Raw genomic sequence first — 9,736 nt, forward strand, 5'->3', positions numbered from 1 at the left:
AGTGATACAGGTATTCAAATTTGAAGTCCGAGAAGTCTAATAAGAGCAGCTGCACCCGTGGGGAGCACGAAAGGCACGCGGTTGTATTCATACAATTTCCAATCTGTGGCAAAATCCGTTAGATGTTTCGATTCTTCTGCTAGAGGTATCTGGTTACATGTCTGGTTAAGATCGAGGATGGTGAAGAACTTGGCTTTTCGAAACCAGGAAGAACATGAGTGAAGATCAGGAAGGGGCACAGATTGTAACACCACCTTACGGTTTAGAGCCCTGTAATCAGTCACAGGCCTGAAGCCCCCTTGGCGTTTCGGCACGAGAAAAATGGGCGATGAATACGCCGACTTGGAAGGTCGAGTGATACCATCCTTTAACATCTGAACGATGATTTCCTTAAGAGCCTTCATTTTTCAAGGGGGACAGCCTATAAAGCGAAAAACTAACTGGAATCGAATCTGTTACCTCGACCTTACATTCAATAAGGTCAGTAACCCCAAGTGTATCTGAAAATGCGTCAGGAGAGGACTAACACAACCTTCTAATACTTTCAGCCTGCTCCTCAGGTAGATGCCTAAGAACTAACGACATCTCACTCTGGGTAGGCGAAATAGGTGAACATGACACAGAATTACATTTCAAAAGGAGAATATTAGAGTTTCTAGAAAATTTGAAGGTGCACGACTTGTTCCGAATGTCGAGCACAAGACCAGTATTAGACATGAAATCGTCCCCCAATATTACAGGGCAAGACAATTGTTTAGCGACCAGCAATTTCACTTTCCAGGTGAATTTTGAAATACGAACATTAGCCCAAATGAAACCTAAAATGTCTAATGGAGATGAGTTACCCGAAATTTAACAGAAGAGGAACAATGTCCGGGAAGTTACAAGCATTTTTTAAATTTAGAATACCATTCTTCAGAAATTATGGAACTCACACTCCCTGAGTCTAACAGAGCCGTAACATGTTCATTATTTGCTTCAATTCTAAGGAATGGCACAAATCCTGGTGCCTCTTCCGCAATCCTAAGCCATTCTCTAGGGCCTTCAAATGATAAATTAGAAGGAACAGAATTTTTACTTGGTTTACAGGGGCTGAGCCTCGGGAAGGCAAACATGCTGACTCAGCCAAAGACGCTAGTCATTTCCTGTGAACAGGATTAGCGGAGGTGGCACCAGAAGTTGAGCAAGATGGTGTGCTGTTAAGATTAGTGAAATTCTTAGCAATGTGAGTTAAAGAGCCACATTAAATCAATCTTGAGAGGGACCAGCTCCGTTCCTATTTCCATTAGATTTCATCACTGGATATTTATTTCGAAGATGTTCCGTCGATCCACATGCATAACATTTGCGAGTTGGAAAGATTTGGCGAGATGGAGGCCGATGACTTTTAGAAAACGGAGTGGGCTCCTTAGCGACCCTAAATGTGTCAGCATAACTTACTCCTTCGGCTGACATAGCCATTGCCTCTTATTCCGAGAAGGTTTGAGGTCCAGATGCAAAACATAGATACGACCTATAAGGCTCAGAAATGCCCTCGACAATCGTTTGCACTATTTGGTCTTCAGAGAAATGAAGAGCGAATACCCTGGTGTAAAACTTAATATCTTGGATAAAGTCTGCAAGGTTTTTGTCCAACCGCTGTACCCTAAAATAACTTTTGGACTAACGATGACATGGCTCTAGCCGGAATAAAGTTTGCCAGGACGTGGGCGTGGAAGTCTTCCATGGATGATCGATCAGCTATGGATTTCACTATTTCGTCCGAAAGGACGCCTACGGAGTACGGATACATAATTTGGAGGATCTGGGAATGAGAGAGAGCAAACACTAAAGCGTGCTCTTGAAATTCCACTAAAAACCGATTTTACTGAAAACTTGGATATGCCCTTAAGCAACGTAACCAATAGGTGAGGCAAAGTACTGAAACCGGTTGGCACAATAGGTGACGGCATAGGAGGTTTAGAAGGCTCAAACACAGCGTTAGTCAAAAAGAAGGGTGAATTTGTCTTGGATGACCTGACTCAGTTTCCAGTGGGGCAGATGTTTGTTGAGTGGCCACGTATTTCCTACTTTCTATAGCTTTACTAGAATACTCCACTGTAGCCAAGTTTATCGAAGGGACTTGGTCGCTACTGGGAGTAGCAGCCCCAGAAAACAGTTGACTCACTCTATTAGACATCTCGGACAGGTGATCAACCAGATTACTAGCCTCCTTGGCATGATCATCCTTTAACTTTAGAGACAATAGGTCCCTAGCCCTATTGTAGAAATGAAATAGCCTAGCCTGTACTCTTTTGGTTAGCATATGGATCACTCACTTCAAAAATTCTAACTACAGACGCTACCTCGGTGGTATTGTCTGTGATAGTGAATAGAGCCCCATCAATTTCATTCTCCCCAAATGCTGAGATGCAAATAGGAATTTCTATTGAGTTTGGCAATATCTGCCACAACCGTGACTCCAGATAGGGCCTTTCTATCTAAAAGCTCATAAATCAATTCCTCCTTGCGCAAGTACCCAGGTGCGAAGACTTTGCGAGGACCAGACATGCAGACAAAGAGGTGTAATAATTTGGAAAATTTCCAGCAACCGAGAAAATTCTTTAGGTTCGGGGAGGATTCTACGTTTAGCCACCAAAAGGAGCATTATCTAGAGCCATTCAACCACGCTCTGCTACCACTTCTTCCCGGGTTATCTGTGGAACGCAAGGATATAAAGAAGGTGCGGGCTGGAATAGGCTTATCTACGAGAGGCAAAGATTAATTTAAAACTTTAAAATAAACGTTATATTTTTTCAGATATCAATTTTAACAAAACTCTTCACTTGGTGAAAGAACAAGGTTTCAGGCACAATAGCAATTTTGATAAGAATAGCAAACCCAAGTATTTATAATTTACAAGATTTGAGCTTCAATCTCCTAACTTACAATTTCCAACGTCGCTAATGTGCGTTTAGTTAAATAGACAAGGAGAGAACCTTCCCAAAACACAAGAGCACTTTGCTCCAACAGTTACAATTTACGGCCTTCCAAAGGCACCACTCAATATTACACAAATATCAGAAAAGAGCTTACAGGCTCAATAAATTCTACCAAGGATGCTGAGCTCCCAAATCCTTACGACATACTCAAGGCCACTTTGCACAATACCTTATAATTTCTGGCCTCTCTAGGCACAGCCTACAACACAATACCATGTGAAGTTCCTTTAGGTTTACAGAGGGGTATCTAGTACCCGTGCTACTGGGCTTTCGTGAAAAAGAACAGGTTAAATTACTGGCCAAACTCCAAAATTTATTGAGGCGTATACTTGCGCTCCTTGAAAACCAAGTTTAAAACCCTACTTGGGCTTGCAGCCCGACGATGCAGAGACTAATCCCACACTACTGAGGTGACTAGAAGGACAAGTTAATTTATGATTTACAGGAGGAAAATACTTACAAAATCATAGTCACCTCAAGAAAAATTGAAGGGGATTTCGAGAGGCTAACGCACTTCTATCACCGATTTTAAGTTTAAGTCTTTGTGAGATTTTACATGAGAAAGAAGAAAGTTTATATGTTAGAAAACAGACGGTTACATAGTTAAAGATTATAACCTTCCCCTCGGGTCAACTTGCGGTGATAACTACTTAGTTGGAAAAACTGTTGGCCATTACCTTAGCTGATGTTCTGCCTGCTGAAGATTGAGGACCCCCTCCTATCTTAACACACACTCAGAAATTCAACGATATACAAGACAACTTAAATTGAAATGTATACCGGAGAGGAAGCTTCGAGAAGGCTCAGCACTAAATCCGGACACACCCTCTCATTTTTATTGGTAAACCAAAAGTTGCAAGAAGCCTACAAATGGCTGAAACATAAATACAGAAAATTTGTTATTGGCTAGACTCCAAAGCCGGCGGGATGAGAAAGAAGTGTTGCAAACCTTGAAGTATCAAAATAAATGAAAGTCAAATCGGTTGAGGAAACCTATAAACACGGAAATTCTTATAATCTCTACTTATTCCACGTTGCACTAGAGTCCATGACCTCAATTCTTTAGTAGAGACATCTATAGAGAAAAGTGCGAACTTCTTGAGATACACCAAAACAAAACAAAACAAAACAAAGAAATCCAGTCAGTTTATGAAACTTTAAAATAACATATTACGGTACTCTGTTATTTAGTAGTGTCATCTTCTGATCCATGTCCCAATTTCATGCACGAGCTGTTTCAAGATGTGTATGATAGCGATCCTTAAGGCGCGGTGTACCTCCCAGTACAACAATTACACACATTTTTATCAACAATTTTTACAGATCTATACTATTAGAGAGAGAACAAAAAGAAACACTTCCTTGGGCACACGGGTTCGCGGATTATGTTGGAGTTTTATGGCGCGCGTCATACGTAGTCCGTGACTTCAGACACCCGGTGTTTTCTTTCTGCTCCTAGCTAAGAAATGTCACCGTCTGAGATGAAATGTATCGAGCTACGTTAACAAAATTACCTCAACTGGCTTGAATTCTTTCTCAGTTCGAGGTTTAGCTGCCCTGTTAGTTTTGAAATTTGCAGTACGCACATCATCATTTGCAGATGCCCGGCTCCATGGCTAAATGGTTAGCGTGCTGGCGTTTGGTCACAGGGGTCCCGGATTCGATTCCCGACAGAGTCGGGAATTTTAACCATAAATTTTAACCATAACCACAATGATAACTTCACTGACACGGGGGCTGGGTGTGTGTCGTATTCATCATCATTTCACCCACATCACGACGCGCAAGTCAAATCAAAAGATCTGCATCTGGCGAGCTGAACTTGTCCTCGAACTCTCCCGGTACTAAAAGCCATGCGCCATTTCCTTTTTAATTTGTAGATCAGAGTACCGATAATTAAAGTTATCGCCTCTTAACTGACATCACAGAGCGTCTGACAGCCTTGGCTCCAAAGTTCCAGCGTAATTCTCTTTTTTTTCCGCACCCGTAGGGTTTCTTCACTTGTAATTAACTCTTGTGCTCTAAACATCGCACTGACATTAGCCTGCGTAGCATTCAGCGAAATGCCCCGCGCGTGAGTAGATCCACTTCCTTACCCAGTGCTATGTTTCGCTCGCCTTGAAGATACCTGAACAGTCACGTGCGGATCTTAAATTTGCACACAGTTCTATAGCTAGGGAAAATAACTTTTGATGTCCTTTTTATGTCCTGTCAGCCCTAAATATTCTCTAATTTCTTCAAATTTCGCCGGAAGTAGTTCATCAACAGCACGAACATCACGGATTGTGTGTCCTTGAAGACAGCGACTGCTGTTAAGTATGGCACGGGAAACTCGGGTTCTCTCTCCTTTCCAAACAGCAAACACATGATCATGGAAGAAAACATCGAAAAAGAACAGAACTCCAAATGATGACATTATCCGCCTGTGGGGATGAGGTAATGGGGTGAAGGTTCTAGAAAATTCCATCATCCCATAACAAGCACATATACTAGCAAAGTCCAGCTCCCCATAACAAGAATGTATGCTAGCTAAGTCCAGCTTCCAATAACAAGAATATATGGTAGCTAATTCCAGTTCTCAACAACAAGAACATATTCTAGCTAAGTCCAGCTTCCAGTAACAAGAATATATGCTAGCTAAGCCCAGTTTTTAATAACAAGAATATATGCTAGCTAAGTCCAGCTTCCAGTAACAAGAATATATGCTAGTAGGGTCCAGTTCTCAATAACAAGAATATATGCTAGCTAAGTCCAGTTCTCAATAACAAGAACGTATGCTAGCAAAGTCCAGTTCTCAGTAAGAAGAATATATGGCAGCTAAGTCCAGCTTCCAGTAACAAGAACATATGCTAGCTAAGTCCAGCTTCCAGTAACAAGAACATATGCTCGCTAAGTCCAGCTTTCCATAACAAGAATATGTGCTAGCTAAGTCCAGCTTTCCATAACAAGAATATGTGCTAGCTGATCCGAGCTTTCAATAACAAAAATATTTGCTTGCTAATTCCAGTTCTCAATAACAAGAGTATACTGTATCCTAGCTAATCCCAGCTTCCAGTTACAAGAATATAACGTACACTGGCTAAGTCCAGCTTCCAGTAACAAGATGGTATGCTAATTACACCTTCCAGTAACAAGAATATATGCTAGCTAATCCCAGCTTTCAGTAACAAGAATATATGCTAGCTAAGTCCAGCTTCCAGTAACAAGAATATATTGTACCAGTAAAAGAGCCCGACTCTCAGATTAAATTTTAAAGTAGCATGAAATAGAGTTCTCAGGGCGAAAAACTGGATTAATTGTAGCTAGGGCTCGGTACAGGAGGTAGGGTCCTATCTACAGAAAAACTTTGACTCTGATTGTATAAGAGTTTACTCAAATACTGTATCCTAGCTAATCCCAGCTTCCAGTAACAAGAATATAACGTACACTGGCTAAGTCCAGCTTCCAGTAACAAGAAGGTATGCTAATTACACCTTCCGGTAACAAGAATATATGCTAGCTAATCCCAGCTTTCAGTAACAAGAATATATGCTAGCTAAGTCCAGTTTCCAGTAACAAGAATATATTGTACCAGTAAAAGAACCCGACTCTCAGATTAAATTTTAAAGTAGCATGAAATAGAGTTCTCAGGGCGAAAAACTGGATTAATTGTAGCTAGGGCTCGGTACAGGAGGTAGGGTCCTATCTACAGAAAAACTTTGACTCTGATTGTATAAGAGTTTATTCAAATAAGTCATGAATTTGCACATCACCTCTAAGTAGAAATGGACTGTCTTCCTCGTATTCCAATAGTATGGCTCGGGTTCTCCAGCTCACCAAGCCAAGCTGGTTGAAGCACGTTCCAGAAGACTCCAGGGATTCCAGGGACTCCAGATACTCCAGACAGAGGCAGCTGGACTGTCTGGATTGACGGCAAGTAGAGATGTCTCGAACTCTGAGGCCCGGGTTGAACCCCGATGATCCAGGAGATGTTGTAGATAGTCATGTACTGCCTCAGCCCAATGAGACTGAGAGGATTGATGTTCCCAAGGTCACTAGTAGCAATGAGTCCATGAAAACCTTGGATGATCAACTTATAAGCAGAGATCTTGATAATTGTACATCAAGACTTCCAACATTCCTAAAATGATATGAGTGGTATTAATAATTTTAGAGTTCATCACTAGGAAAATATTCGTCTCTGAATAACGTTTGGCAACGAAAAATACAAGCCCCTTCTTGTGAAATTATAGTTAAACTCAAAGTTCATTACTGGCGAAGGTGCAAGTCTTTGCCTAAACTCGAACGAAAAAAACACAAGTCCATTCACTTGGAAGTCTGAATATATTTAAAGTTAATCACTGGTGAAATTCATAAAGTCTTTGAGTGACCACTGACGAAAACACAAATCCATTCACATAAATAAATTCGTTGACGAAATTTATAAGTCTTTAAACCAACACTGGAAAATGTACAAGTCTTTGAGTAAATGCAAATGAAATCCTAACTTTGTTCAAAGCCGTTGGAAAGTTAAAGTTCATCACTAACAATGTTAATCAATCACTGTCTATTAGAAGAATGAGTTCCTCAACAGTTGCAAATATTCCACGTAAATAACACAAGTCCATTTTACGAACACTTAGAAAATCTCGAATACTCGTAAATAATACAAGTCCATTTAGTGAACACTTAGAAAAATTCCAGCTTCGAAGACGCGTAAATAATACAAGTCCATTTAGTGAACACTTAGAAAAATTCCAGCTTCGAAGACACGTAAATAATACAAGTCCATTCAGTGGAAACTTAGAAGAATTCGGGTCTCGAACCCATGTAAATAATACAAGTCCATTCAGTGAACACTTAGAAAAGTTTCAACATCGAAGACACGTAAATAATACAAGTCCAAACACTTAGAAAAGTTTCAACTTCGAAGACACGTAAATAATACAAGTCCATTCAGTGAACACTTAGAAGAATTCGGGTCTCGAACCCATGTAAATAATACAAGTCCATTTCCTGAACACTTGTAAAATATTCTAAGTTCAATTACGAAGACTTAGAAAAATTTCTACCACACTCGAAGTCTTATGAGTCTACTTTATAAAACTTGGAAGAATCGTCTTCCCACACTTGTATAATGACAGAGTTCCACGATGATAGTAGCAGCAAGAGTGTCCCCGCTGACTACTCAGCTGATACTGTGTGAATAGGCTATAGTAGGTCCCCATTTTATTCAATCCGGGATGTCTACGTCATAATACGGTTTAATTGAATATCTCCCGAATCCCTCGATGGATTTGCTTGAAACTCGAGCATTGGGACGTTTAGGTGATCCCAAACAAGATTACATATCGCTCGATTCGCTAGCACCATTATTATAGAAATTTCAAAATTTTCTCAATCGAACTCTCTAGAACAAGTGACGTGGAATCCAGAAAATACCAGTCAAGGCTGGCAACAGGTGTTGAGACGAGTGGGCGGTCTAGCTAGCCCCTGTGGCTACGTCACAGCTCACAGTCGTCACACACTCGCCAGCTGGTCCTCGTTGCTGGTAAACAAACCAGGCACGCTCAGAACATTACGCGTGGTAAATAAACGTAACTTATGCTCAAAAAATACTTATGTACAGGTCGTAACCGGTACAATATGCCAGCTAAGTCCACCTTCCAGTAACAAGAATATATGCTAGCTAATCCCATCTTTCAGTAACAAGGATATACGCTAATTACGGCTTCCCGTAACGAGAATACATTAGTTAGAGTCAATAGTTTGGTTGTGACACTTTTGAGAATTGGTGCATTTTTCTACAGTCACTACTGTACAAACGAGCTGCCCTTGGAAAACCTTCGTTCAAACCCTAAAAACAGCATCCCACACCTAGGGCGCCCGACTATTCTACCTCCGTTCTACTATTCAAATGACGGATACAATTTCTATTTTTTAAGAGTTTCATGTTCTGCATCGAGTGGCTGACTCCCTCGCTGGTCTGAATGCAGTCAGATTTAGGTAGACATTTGGGGAACGATGCTGATAACAGGCCATGTTCAGCTCGCAGAGAGAACGTCATTGAAAATCTAGGGCTTCCATGGCTGCTTTTAATAATGTGGCTTTACGTCGCATGGTTTCAGAAAACACCGGAGAGCCGAACATTATGTGCCAGTGTAGATCTGCCGACACGAGCTTCGCATGAGGGACACCTCTTCACATACCATCGAACTGAGGATGGATCAAACCCAGTACCGGTTTTAAAATTTGGGGCTCATCATAAGAATACATGTGTAGAGCAGTTGGGTATATTTTTCCAAAGCAGTGACCTAGAGTTTTCATGGGATTAACAGTTTCCTGAACGTCTTCATTTTCACACCATCTGCCAGACGTGCTAGAAAATTCAAACTTGGTAAAATTAGTGCTTTTGGTCTGCAGACGATAGAAACATTCCAGGAAGTTCAAATATTTAACTTTTTACCCCGGAAAAATATCGAAGTATACAGGCAATTTTAATGACGGTGTAGACCTTCGGTTCGAGGTAATTGGTGGCTAAACGGTAAGTCATATCACAAAATCGATAACACAATCGCATACCAATTGGTGTGATCTACAACTTTTGTCCTATGACTTTTTGTCGTATCTCGATTGCTTATACTTTAAATAGAGCTGCATTTCTAGATTGTTGACAAAGTTATCATTTTGCAGTTTGACACAGTTACAAGAAAGATAGGAGTAGAATCTTGAAATTCGTCACTCACATCGTCACAACAGTGTCCCTAAGAATTCTA

Source organism: Anabrus simplex, chromosome 11 (assembly GCF_040414725.1).
Source record: "Anabrus simplex isolate iqAnaSimp1 chromosome 11, ASM4041472v1, whole genome shotgun sequence".
NCBI classification, from domain to species: Eukaryota; Metazoa; Arthropoda; class Insecta; order Orthoptera; family Tettigoniidae; genus Anabrus; species Anabrus simplex.